At 48.3% G+C, this 12,623-nt stretch overlaps 14 non-coding genes across 14 annotated transcripts in view; all 14 read right to left on the bottom strand.

Annotated features, from left to right (window-relative positions):
- Positions 1-623: 623 nt before the first annotated feature.
- Trnas-gcu lies at positions 624-705 on the bottom strand. The gene has a single exon. It is a non-coding gene; the product is annotated as a tRNA-Ser (tRNA).
- Positions 706-1,544: 839 nt separating this feature from the next.
- Positions 1,545-1,626, bottom strand: Trnas-gcu. The gene has a single exon. It is a non-coding gene; the product is annotated as a tRNA-Ser (tRNA).
- Positions 1,627-2,465: 839 nt separating this feature from the next.
- Trnas-gcu lies at positions 2,466-2,547 on the bottom strand. The gene has a single exon. It is a non-coding gene; the product is annotated as a tRNA-Ser (tRNA).
- An 839-nt stretch (positions 2,548-3,386) lies between these two features.
- On the bottom strand, positions 3,387-3,468 carry Trnas-gcu. The gene has a single exon. It is a non-coding gene; the product is annotated as a tRNA-Ser (tRNA).
- An 839-nt stretch (positions 3,469-4,307) lies between these two features.
- Trnas-gcu lies at positions 4,308-4,389 on the bottom strand. The gene has a single exon. It is a non-coding gene; the product is annotated as a tRNA-Ser (tRNA).
- An 839-nt stretch (positions 4,390-5,228) lies between these two features.
- Positions 5,229-5,310, bottom strand: Trnas-gcu. The gene has a single exon. It is a non-coding gene; the product is annotated as a tRNA-Ser (tRNA).
- Positions 5,311-6,149: 839 nt separating this feature from the next.
- Trnas-gcu lies at positions 6,150-6,231 on the bottom strand. The gene has a single exon. It is a non-coding gene; the product is annotated as a tRNA-Ser (tRNA).
- Positions 6,232-7,070: 839 nt separating this feature from the next.
- On the bottom strand, positions 7,071-7,152 carry Trnas-gcu. Its single transcript has one exon. It is a non-coding gene; the product is annotated as a tRNA-Ser (tRNA).
- Positions 7,153-7,991: 839 nt separating this feature from the next.
- On the bottom strand, positions 7,992-8,073 carry Trnas-gcu. The gene has a single exon. It is a non-coding gene; the product is annotated as a tRNA-Ser (tRNA).
- An 839-nt stretch (positions 8,074-8,912) lies between these two features.
- Positions 8,913-8,994, bottom strand: Trnas-gcu. Its single transcript has one exon. It is a non-coding gene; the product is annotated as a tRNA-Ser (tRNA).
- Positions 8,995-9,833: 839 nt separating this feature from the next.
- On the bottom strand, positions 9,834-9,915 carry Trnas-gcu. Its single transcript has one exon. It is a non-coding gene; the product is annotated as a tRNA-Ser (tRNA).
- Positions 9,916-10,754: 839 nt separating this feature from the next.
- Trnas-gcu lies at positions 10,755-10,836 on the bottom strand. The gene has a single exon. It is a non-coding gene; the product is annotated as a tRNA-Ser (tRNA).
- Positions 10,837-11,675: 839 nt separating this feature from the next.
- Positions 11,676-11,757, bottom strand: Trnas-gcu. Its single transcript has one exon. It is a non-coding gene; the product is annotated as a tRNA-Ser (tRNA).
- Positions 11,758-12,596: 839 nt separating this feature from the next.
- Positions 12,597-12,623, bottom strand: part of Trnas-gcu — an 82-nt gene continuing 55 nt past the window's right edge. Inside the window, exon 1 of the tRNA in view lies at positions 12,597-12,623. This exon is cut by the window's right edge and continues 55 nt beyond it. This is a non-coding gene — a tRNA (tRNA-Ser).

Genomic DNA, 12,623 nt, shown 5'->3' with positions numbered 1-12,623 from the left:
CAGTAATAAGCATTGTATCGACATGCAGTGTCGTCTAATGCAAATGAGAAAGGTGCTGTGCATTCTTTTCCACGACTTACTGCAACGAAACGTACAGCTCGATACGCTACACTGATATTGCTTGCAAGGTTTTGACGTTCCCCCTAGCCCAAGATTGTCCTGCTGTTTGCGATGGAGCTTGGTGTTTGGTCGGCCACTAGCGACGGATGGCTGCAAAGTCAAGTCTCTCCAGTAGGCCTTGCCAAATCGCTTCTGTAGATGGCGGCCTCACTTGAAACAAACTGTCGGAAGGCGACAGTTGTGCTACAGATGGATTATTATAGGCTCGATACGTTAAAATGACTGCGACAGGTATGCACTTAAATATAAATAAGAGCTCGTCGTTCGCAAATACCAACATACTCTTAGCTGCAGCCGAAATTTCATTGGTTTGTAGATCTCGAAATGATGTTTAATTCGAAGGGCATACGCTATGGAATGTTGTGCGCTTTCATCTGGTAGGCAGTTTTGTCTCGTATTTCATACACACGCTATCTGCCACGTATACGCGTCGTTGTTACTACTGAGTGGCGTTTCGCACGGAGAAGGAGTGACCGCAAACGCGTGCTTCACGTAAAATTCATCGACGAGGATGGGATTCGAACCCAAGCGTGCAGAGCACATTGGATTAGCAGTCCAACGCCTTAACCACTCGGCCACCTCGTCTGCTGGTACAACAGCTGTGTCTTGGGCTAGTGCTTGCGGAAAGAAGACATTTGTCGATTCGAAAACGCATTCAAAACATCGTACTGGGCCGGTGTTAACGCCTTATGCCAAGCTGCAGTGCAGCCGACCAAGCTCCCACTCGCGAATCGTTTAATGACAGCATCCGTCCACGTCGATATCCGATCGGGGCAAAATCACCGGCCCACCTATTTACCGCAGTAATAAGCATTGTATCGACATGCAGTGTCGTCTAATGCAAATGAGAAAGGTGCTGTGCATTCTTTTCCACGACTTACTGCAACGAAACGTACAGCTCGATACGCTACACTGATATTGCTTGCAAGGTTTTGACGTTCCCCCTAGCCCAAGATTGTCCTGCTGTTTGCGATGGAGCTTGGTGTTTGGTCGGCCACTAGCGACGGATGGCTGCAAAGTCAAGTCTCTCCAGTAGGGCTTGCCAAATCGCTTCTGTAGATGGCGGCCTCACTTGAAACAAACTGTCGGAAGGCGACAGTTGTGCTACAGATGGATTATTATAGGCTCGATACGTTAAAATGACTGCGACAGGTATGCACTTAAATATAAATAAGAGCTCGTCGTTCGCAAATACCAACATACTCTTAGCTGCAGCCGAAATTTCATTGGTTTGTAGATCTCGAAATGATGTTTAATTCGAAGGGCATACGCTATGGAATGTTGTGCGCTTTCATCTGGTAGGCAGTTTTGTCTCGTATTTCATACACACGCTATCTGCCACGTATACGCGTCGTTGTTACTACTGAGTGGCGTTTCGCACGGAGAAGGAGTGACCGCAAACGCGTGCTTCACGTAAAATTCATCGACGAGGATGGGATTCGAACCCAAGCGTGCAGAGCACATTGGATTAGCAGTCCAACGCCTTAACCACTCGGCCACCTCGTCTGCTGGTACAACAGCTGTGTCTTGGGCTAGTGCTTGCGGAAAGAAGACATTTGTCGATTCGAAAACGCATTCAAAACATCGTACTGGGCCGGTGTTAACGTCTTATGCCAAGCTGCAGTGCAGCCGACCAAGCTCCCACTCGCGAATCGTTTAATGACAGCATCCGTCCACGTCGATATCCGATCGGGGCAAAATCACCGGCCCACCTATTTACCGCAGTAATAAGCATTGTATCGACATGCAGTGTCGTCTAATGCAAATGAGAAAGGTGCTGTGCATTCTTTTCCACGACTTACTGCAACGAAACGTACAGCTCGATACGCTACACTGATATTGCTTGCAAGGTTTTGACGTTCCCCCTAGCCCAAGATTGTCCTGCTGTTTGCGATGGAGCTTGGTGTTTGGTCGGCCACTAGCGACGGATGGCTGCAAAGTCAAGTCTCTCCAGTAGGCCTTGCCAAATCGCTTCTGTAGATGGCGGCCTCACTTGAAACAAACTGTCGGAAGGCGACAGTTGTGCTACAGATGGATTATTATAGGCTCGATACGTTAAAATGACTGCGACAGGTATGCACTTAAATATAAATAAGAGCTCGTCGTTCGCAAATACCAACATACTCTTAGCTGCAGCCGAAATTTCATTGGTTTGTAGATCTCGAAATGATGTTTAATTCGAAGGGCATACGCTATGGAATGTTGTGCGCTTTCATCTGGTAGGCAGTTTTGTCTCGTATTTCATACACACGCTATCTGCCACGTATACGCGTCGTTGTTACTACTGAGTGGCGTTTCGCACGGAGAAGGAGTGACCGCAAACGCGTGCTTCACGTAAAATTCATCGACGAGGATGGGATTCGAACCCAAGCGTGCAGAGCACATTGGATTAGCAGTCCAACGCCTTAACCACTCGGCCACCTCGTCTGCTGGTACAACAGCTGTGTCTTGGGCTAGTGCTTGCGGAAAGAAGACATTTGTCGATTCGAAAACGCATTCAAAACATCGTACTGGGCCGGTGTTAACGCCTTATGCCAAGCTGCAGTGCAGCCGACCAAGCTCCCACTCGCGAATCGTTTAATGACAGCATCCGTCCACGTCGATATCCGATCGGGGCAAAATCACCGGCCCACCTATTTACCGCAGTAATAAGCATTGTATCGACATGCAGTGTCGTCTAATGCAAATGAGAAAGGTGCTGTGCATTCTTTTCCACGACTTACTGCAACGAAACGTACAGCTCGATACGCTACACTGATATTGCTTGCAAGGTTTTGACGTTCCCCCTAGCCCAAGATTGTCCTGCTGTTTGCGATGGAGCTTGGTGTTTGGTCGGCCACTAGCGACGGATGGCTGCAAAGTCAAGTCTCTCCAGTAGGCCTTGCCAAATCGCTTCTGTAGATGGCGGCCTCACTTGAAACAAACTGTCGGAAGGCGACAGTTGTGCTACAGATGGATTATTATAGGCTCGATACGTTAAAATGACTGCGACAGGTATGCACTTAAATATAAATAAGAGCTCGTCGTTCGCAAATACCAACATACTCTTAGCTGCAGCCGAAATTTCATTGGTTTGTAGATCTCGAAATGATGTTTAATTCGAAGGGCATACGCTATGGAATGTTGTGCGCTTTCATCTGGTAGGCAGTTTTGTCTCGTATTTCATACACACGCTATCTGCCACGTATACGCGTCGTTGTTACTACTGAGTGGCGTTTCGCACGGAGAAGGAGTGACCGCAAACGCGTGCTTCACGTAAAATTCATCGACGAGGATGGGATTCGAACCCACGCGTGCAGAGCACATTGGATTAGCAGTCCAACGCCTTAACCACTCGGCCACCTCGTCTGCTGGTACAACAGCTGTGTCTTGGGCTAGTGCTTGCGGAAAGAAGACATTTGTCGATTCGAAAACGCATTCAAAACATCGTACTGGGCCGGTGTTAACGTCTTATGCCAAGCTGCAGTGCAGCCGACCAAGCTCCCACTCGCGAATCGTTTAATGACAGCATCCGTCCACGTCGATATCCGATCGGGGCAAAATCACCGGCCCACCTATTTACCGCAGTAATAAGCATTGTATCGACATGCAGTGTCGTCTAATGCAAATGAGAAAGGTGCTGTGCATTCTTTTCCACGACTTACTGCAACGAAACGTACAGCTCGATACGCTACACTGATATTGCTTGCAAGGTTTTGACGTTCCCCCTAGCCCAAGATTGTCCTGCTGTTTGCGATGGAGCTTGGTGTTTGGTCGGCCACTAGCGACGGATGGCTGCAAAGTCAAGTCTCTCCAGTAGGCCTTGCCAAATCGCTTCTGTAGATGGCGGCCTCACTTGAAACAAACTGTCGGAAGGCGACAGTTGTGCTACAGATGGATTATTATAGGCTCGATACGTTAAAATGACTGCGACAGGTATGCACTTAAATATAAATAAGAGCTCGTCGTTCGCAAATACCAACATACTCTTAGCTGCAGCCGAAATTTCATTGGTTTGTAGATCTCGAAATGATGTTTAATTCGAAGGGCATACGCTATGGAATGTTGTGCGCTTTCATCTGGTAGGCAGTTTTGTCTCGTATTTCATACACACGCTATCTGCCACGTATACGCGTCGTTGTTACTACTGAGTGGCGTTTCGCACGGAGAAGGAGTGACCGCAAACGCGTGCTTCACGTAAAATTCATCGACGAGGATGGGATTCGAACCCACGCGTGCAGAGCACATTGGATTAGCAGTCCAACGCCTTAACCACTCGGCCACCTCGTCTGCTGGTACAACAGCTGTGTCTTGGGCTAGTGCTTGCGGAAAGAAGACATTTGTCGATTCGAAAACGCATTCAAAACATCGTACTGGGCCGGTGTTAACGCCTTATGCCAAGCTGCAGTGCAGCCGACCAAGCTCCCACTCGCGAATCGTTTAATGACAGCATCCGTCCACGTCGATATCCGATCGGGGCAAAATCACCGGCCCACCTATTTACCGCAGTAATAAGCATTGTATCGACATGCAGTGTCGTCTAATGCAAATGAGAAAGGTGCTGTGCATTCTTTTCCACGACTTACTGCAACGAAACGTACAGCTCGATACGCTACACTGATATTGCTTGCAAGGTTTTGACGTTCCCCCTAGCCCAAGATTGTCCTGCTGTTTGCGATGGAGCTTGGTGTTTGGTCGGCCACTAGCGACGGATGGCTGCAAAGTCAAGTCTCTCCAGTAGGCCTTGCCAAATCGCTTCTGTAGATGGCGGCCTCACTTGAAACAAACTGTCGGAAGGCGACAGTTGTGCTACAGATGGATTATTATAGGCTCGATACGTTAAAATGACTGCGACAGGTATGCACTTAAATATAAATAAGAGCTCGTCGTTCGCAAATACCAACATACTCTTAGCTGCAGCCGAAATTTCATTGGTTTGTAGATCTCGAAATGATGTTTAATTCGAAGGGCATACGCTATGGAATGTTGTGCGCTTTCATCTGGTAGGCAGTTTTGTCTCGTATTTCATACACACGCTATCTGCCACGTATACGCGTCGTTGTTACTACTGAGTGGCGTTTCGCACGGAGAAGGAGTGACCGCAAACGCGTGCTTCACGTAAAATTCATCGACGAGGATGGGATTCGAACCCAAGCGTGCAGAGCACATTGGATTAGCAGTCCAACGCCTTAACCACTCGGCCACCTCGTCTGCTGGTACAACAGCTGTGTCTTGGGCTAGTGCTTGCGGAAAGAAGACATTTGTCGATTCGAAAACGCATTCAAAACATCGTACTGGGCCGGTGTTAACGCCTTATGCCAAGCTGCAGTGCAGCCGACCAAGCTCCCACTCGCGAATCGTTTAATGACAGCATCCGTCCACGTCGATATCCGATCGGGGCAAAATCACCGGCCCACCTATTTACCGCAGTAATAAGCATTGTATCGACATGCAGTGTCGTCTAATGCAAATGAGAAAGGTGCTGTGCATTCTTTTCCACGACTTACTGCAACGAAACGTACAGCTCGATACGCTACACTGATATTGCTTGCAAGGTTTTGACGTTCCCCCTAGCCCAAGATTGTCCTGCTGTTTGCGATGGAGCTTGGTGTTTGGTCGGCCACTAGCGACGGATGGCTGCAAAGTCAAGTCTCTCCAGTAGGGCTTGCCAAATCGCTTCTGTAGATGGCGGCCTCACTTGAAACAAACTGTCGGAAGGCGACAGTTGTGCTACAGATGGATTATTATAGGCTCGATACGTTAAAATGACTGCGACAGGTATGCACTTAAATATAAATAAGAGCTCGTCGTTCGCAAATACCAACATACTCTTAGCTGCAGCCGAAATTTCATTGGTTTGTAGATCTCGAAATGATGTTTAATTCGAAGGGCATACGCTATGGAATGTTGTGCGCTTTCATCTGGTAGGCAGTTTTGTCTCGTATTTCATACACACGCTATCTGCCACGTATACGCGTCGTTGTTACTACTGAGTGGCGTTTCGCACGGAGAAGGAGTGACCGCAAACGCGTGCTTCACGTAAAATTCATCGACGAGGATGGGATTCGAACCCACGCGTGCAGAGCACATTGGATTAGCAGTCCAACGCCTTAACCACTCGGCCACCTCGTCTGCTGGTACAACAGCTGTGTCTTGGGCTAGTGCTTGCGGAAAGAAGACATTTGTCGATTCGAAAACGCATTCAAAACATCGTACTGGGCCGGTGTTAACGTCTTATGCCAAGCTGCAGTGCAGCCGACCAAGCTCCCACTCGCGAATCGTTTAATGACAGCATCCGTCCACGTCGATATCCGATCGGGGCAAAATCACCGGCCCACCTATTTACCGCAGTAATAAGCATTGTATCGACATGCAGTGTCGTCTAATGCAAATGAGAAAGGTGCTGTGCATTCTTTTCCACGACTTACTGCAACGAAACGTACAGCTCGATACGCTACACTGATATTGCTTGCAAGGTTTTGACGTTCCCCCTAGCCCAAGATTGTCCTGCTGTTTGCGATGGAGCTTGGTGTTTGGTCGGCCACTAGCGACGGATGGCTGCAAAGTCAAGTCTCTCCAGTAGGCCTTGCCAAATCGCTTCTGTAGATGGCGGCCTCACTTGAAACAAACTGTCGGAAGGCGACAGTTGTGCTACAGATGGATTATTATAGGCTCGATACGTTAAAATGACTGCGACAGGTATGCACTTAAATATAAATAAGAGCTCGTCGTTCGCAAATACCAACATACTCTTAGCTGCAGCCGAAATTTCATTGGTTTGTAGATCTCGAAATGATGTTTAATTCGAAGGGCATACGCTATGGAATGTTGTGCGCTTTCATCTGGTAGGCAGTTTTGTCTCGTATTTCATACACACGCTATCTGCCACGTATACGCGTCGTTGTTACTACTGAGTGGCGTTTCGCACGGAGAAGGAGTGACCGCAAACGCGTGCTTCACGTAAAATTCATCGACGAGGATGGGATTCGAACCCACGCGTGCAGAGCACATTGGATTAGCAGTCCAACGCCTTAACCACTCGGCCACCTCGTCTGCTGGTACAACAGCTGTGTCTTGGGCTAGTGCTTGCGGAAAGAAGACATTTGTCGATTCGAAAACGCATTCAAAACATCGTACTGGGCCGGTGTTAACGTCTTATGCCAAGCTGCAGTGCAGCCGACCAAGCTCCCACTCGCGAATCGTTTAATGACAGCATCCGTCCACGTCGATATCCGATCGGGGCAAAATCACCGGCCCACCTATTTACCGCAGTAATAAGCATTGTATCGACATGCAGTGTCGTCTAATGCAAATGAGAAAGGTGCTGTGCATTCTTTTCCACGACTTACTGCAACGAAACGTACAGCTCGATACGCTACACTGATATTGCTTGCAAGGTTTTGACGTTCCCCCTAGCCCAAGATTGTCCTGCTGTTTGCGATGGAGCTTGGTGTTTGGTCGGCCACTAGCGACGGATGGCTGCAAAGTCAAGTCTCTCCAGTAGGCCTTGCCAAATCGCTTCTGTAGATGGCGGCCTCACTTGAAACAAACTGTCGGAAGGCGACAGTTGTGCTACAGATGGATTATTATAGGCTCGATACGTTAAAATGACTGCGACAGGTATGCACTTAAATATAAATAAGAGCTCGTCGTTCGCAAATACCAACATACTCTTAGCTGCAGCCGAAATTTCATTGGTTTGTAGATCTCGAAATGATGTTTAATTCGAAGGGCATACGCTATGGAATGTTGTGCGCTTTCATCTGGTAGGCAGTTTTGTCTCGTATTTCATACACACGCTATCTGCCACGTATACGCGTCGTTGTTACTACTGAGTGGCGTTTCGCACGGAGAAGGAGTGACCGCAAACGCGTGCTTCACGTAAAATTCATCGACGAGGATGGGATTCGAACCCACGCGTGCAGAGCACATTGGATTAGCAGTCCAACGCCTTAACCACTCGGCCACCTCGTCTGCTGGTACAACAGCTGTGTCTTGGGCTAGTGCTTGCGGAAAGAAGACATTTGTCGATTCGAAAACGCATTCAAAACATCGTACTGGGCCGGTGTTAACGTCTTATGCCAAGCTGCAGTGCAGCCGACCAAGCTCCCACTCGCGAATCGTTTAATGACAGCATCCGTCCACGTCGATATCCGATCGGGGCAAAATCACCGGCCCACCTATTTACCGCAGTAATAAGCATTGTATCGACATGCAGTGTCGTCTAATGCAAATGAGAAAGGTGCTGTGCATTCTTTTCCACGACTTACTGCAACGAAACGTACAGCTCGATACGCTACACTGATATTGCTTGCAAGGTTTTGACGTTCCCCCTAGCCCAAGATTGTCCTGCTGTTTGCGATGGAGCTTGGTGTTTGGTCGGCCACTAGCGACGGATGGCTGCAAAGTCAAGTCTCTCCAGTAGGGCTTGCCAAATCGCTTCTGTAGATGGCGGCCTCACTTGAAACAAACTGTCGGAAGGCGACAGTTGTGCTACAGATGGATTATTATAGGCTCGATACGTTAAAATGACTGCGACAGGTATGCACTTAAATATAAATAAGAGCTCGTCGTTCGCAAATACCAACATACTCTTAGCTGCAGCCGAAATTTCATTGGTTTGTAGATCTCGAAATGATGTTTAATTCGAAGGGCATACGCTATGGAATGTTGTGCGCTTTCATCTGGTAGGCAGTTTTGTCTCGTATTTCATACACACGCTATCTGCCACGTATACGCGTCGTTGTTACTACTGAGTGGCGTTTCGCACGGAGAAGGAGTGACCGCAAACGCGTGCTTCACGTAAAATTCATCGACGAGGATGGGATTCGAACCCACGCGTGCAGAGCACATTGGATTAGCAGTCCAACGCCTTAACCACTCGGCCACCTCGTCTGCTGGTACAACAGCTGTGTCTTGGGCTAGTGCTTGCGGAAAGAAGACATTTGTCGATTCGAAAACGCATTCAAAACATCGTACTGGGCCGGTGTTAACGTCTTATGCCAAGCTGCAGTGCAGCCGACCAAGCTCCCACTCGCGAATCGTTTAATGACAGCATCCGTCCACGTCGATATCCGATCGGGGCAAAATCACCGGCCCACCTATTTACCGCAGTAATAAGCATTGTATCGACATGCAGTGTCGTCTAATGCAAATGAGAAAGGTGCTGTGCATTCTTTTCCACGACTTACTGCAACGAAACGTACAGCTCGATACGCTACACTGATATTGCTTGCAAGGTTTTGACGTTCCCCCTAGCCCAAGATTGTCCTGCTGTTTGCGATGGAGCTTGGTGTTTGGTCGGCCACTAGCGACGGATGGCTGCAAAGTCAAGTCTCTCCAGTAGGCCTTGCCAAATCGCTTCTGTAGATGGCGGCCTCACTTGAAACAAACTGTCGGAAGGCGACAGTTGTGCTACAGATGGATTATTATAGGCTCGATACGTTAAAATGACTGCGACAGGTATGCACTTAAATATAAATAAGAGCTCGTCGTTCGCAAATACCAACATACTCTTAGCTGCAGCCGAAATTTCATTGGTTTGTAGATCTCGAAATGATGTTTAATTCGAAGGGCATACGCTATGGAATGTTGTGCGCTTTCATCTGGTAGGCAGTTTTGTCTCGTATTTCATACACACGCTATCTGCCACGTATACGCGTCGTTGTTACTACTGAGTGGCGTTTCGCACGGAGAAGGAGTGACCGCAAACGCGTGCTTCACGTAAAATTCATCGACGAGGATGGGATTCGAACCCAAGCGTGCAGAGCACATTGGATTAGCAGTCCAACGCCTTAACCACTCGGCCACCTCGTCTGCTGGTACAACAGCTGTGTCTTGGGCTAGTGCTTGCGGAAAGAAGACATTTGTCGATTCGAAAACGCATTCAAAACATCGTACTGGGCCGGTGTTAACGCCTTATGCCAAGCTGCAGTGCAGCCGACCAAGCTCCCACTCGCGAATCGTTTAATGACAGCATCCGTCCACGTCGATATCCGATCGGGGCAAAATCACCGGCCCACCTATTTACCGCAGTAATAAGCATTGTATCGACATGCAGTGTCGTCTAATGCAAATGAGAAAGGTGCTGTGCATTCTTTTCCACGACTTACTGCAACGAAACGTACAGCTCGATACGCTACACTGATATTGCTTGCAAGGTTTTGACGTTCCCCCTAGCCCAAGATTGTCCTGCTGTTTGCGATGGAGCTTGGTGTTTGGTCGGCCACTAGCGACGGATGGCTGCAAAGTCAAGTCTCTCCAGTAGGCCTTGCCAAATCGCTTCTGTAGATGGCGGCCTCACTTGAAACAAACTGTCGGAAGGCGACAGTTGTGCTACAGATGGATTATTATAGGCTCGATACGTTAAAATGACTGCGACAGGTATGCACTTAAATATAAATAAGAGCTCGTCGTTCGCAAATACCAACATACTCTTAGCTGCAGCCGAAATTTCATTGGTTTGTAGATCTCGAAATGATGTTTAATTCGAAGGGCATACGCTATGGAATGTTGTGCGCTTTCATCTGGTAGGCAGTTTTGTCTCGTATTTCATACACACGCTATCTGCCACGTATACGCGTCGTTGTTACTACTGAGTGGCGTTTCGCACGGAGAAGGAGTGACCGCAAACGCGTGCTTCACGTAAAATTCATCGACGAGGATGGGATTCGAACCCACGCGTGCAGAGCACATTGGATTAGCAGTCCAACGCCTTAACCACTCGGCCACCTCGTCTGCTGGTACAACAGCTGTGGTTTGGGCTAGTGCTTGCGGAAAGAAGACATTTGTCGATTCGAAAACGCATTCAAAACATCGTACTGGGCCGGTGTTAACGTCTTATGCCAAGCTGCAGTGCAGCCGACCAAGCTCCCACTCGCGAATCGTTTAATGACAGCATCCGTCCACGTCGATATCCGATCGGGGCAAAATCACCGGCCCACCTATTTACCGCAGTAATAAGCATTGTATCGACATGCAGTGTCGTCTAATGCAAATGAGAAAGGTGCTGTGCATTCTTTTCCACGACTTACTGCAACGAAACGTACAGCTCGATACGCTACACTGATATTGCTTGCAAGGTTTTGACGTTCCCCCTAGCCCAAGATTGTCCTGCTGTTTGCGATGGAGCTTGGTGTTTGGTCGGCCACTAGCGACGGATGGCTGCAAAGTCAAGTCTCTCCAGTAGGCCTTGCCAAATCGCTTCTGTAGATGGCGGCCTCACTTGAAACAAACTGTCGGAAGGCGACAGTTGTGCTACAGATGGATTATTATAGGCTCGATACGTTAAAATGACTGCGACAGGTATGCACTTAAATATAAATAAGAGCTCGTCGTTCGCAAATACCAACATACTCTTAGCTGCAGCCGAAATTTCATTGGTTTGTAGATCTCGAAATGATGTTTAATTCGAAGGGCATACGCTATGGAATGTTGTGCGCTTTCATCTGGTAGGCAGTTTTGTCTCGTATTTCATACACACGCTATCTGCCACGTATACGCGTCGTTGTTACTACTGAGTGGCGTTTCGCACGGAGAAGGAGTGACCGCAAACGCGTGCTTCACGTAAAATTCATCGACGAGGATGGGATTCGAACCCACGCGTGCAGAGCACATTGGATTAGCAGTCCAACGCCTTAACCACTCGGCCACCTCGTCTGCTGGTACAACAGCTGTGTCTTGGGCTAGTGCTTGCGGAAAGAAGACATTTGTCGATTCGAAAACGCATTCAAAACATCGTACTGGGCCGGTGTTAACGTCTTATGCCAAGCTGCAGTGCAGCCGACCAAGCTCCCACTCGCGAATCGTTTAATGACAGCATCCGTCCACGTCGATATCCGATCGGGGCAAAATCACCGGCCCACCTATTTACCGCAGTAATAAGCATTGTATCGACATGCAGTGTCGTCTAATGCAAATGAGAAAGGTGCTGTGCATTCTTTTCCACGACTTACTGCAACGAAACGTACAGCTCGATACGCTACACTGATATTGCTTGCAAGGTTTTGACGTTCCCCCTAGCCCAAGATTGTCCTGCTGTTTGCGATGGAGCTTGGTGTTTGGTCGGCCACTAGCGACGGATGGCTGCAAAGTCAAGTCTCTCCAGTAGGCCTTGCCAAATCGCTTCTGTAGATGGCGGCCTCACTTGAAACAAACTGTCGGAAGGCGACAGTTGTGCTACAGATGGATTATTATAGGCTCGATACGTTAAAATGACTGCGACAGGTATGCACTTAAATATAAATAAGAGCTCGTCGTTCGCAAATACCAACATACTCTTAGCTGCAGCCGAAATTTCATTGGTTTGTAGATCTCGAAATGATGTTTAATTCGAAGGGCATACGCTATGGAATGTTGTGCGCTTTCATCTGGTAGGCAGTTTTGTCTCGTATTTCATACACACGCTATCTGCCACGTATACGCGTCGTTGTTACTACTGAGTGGCGTTTCGCACGGAGAAGGAGTGACCGCAAACGCGTGCTTCACGTAAAATTCATCGACGAGGATGGGATTCGAACCCACGC

The sequence above is a fragment of the Schistocerca piceifrons genome, chromosome 2, assembly GCF_021461385.2.
Source record: "Schistocerca piceifrons isolate TAMUIC-IGC-003096 chromosome 2, iqSchPice1.1, whole genome shotgun sequence".
NCBI classification, from domain to species: domain Eukaryota; kingdom Metazoa; phylum Arthropoda; class Insecta; order Orthoptera; family Acrididae; genus Schistocerca; species Schistocerca piceifrons.
The sequence above is the reverse complement of the archived record's forward strand: the minus strand, read 5'-3'. Positions and strand labels throughout refer to the sequence as shown.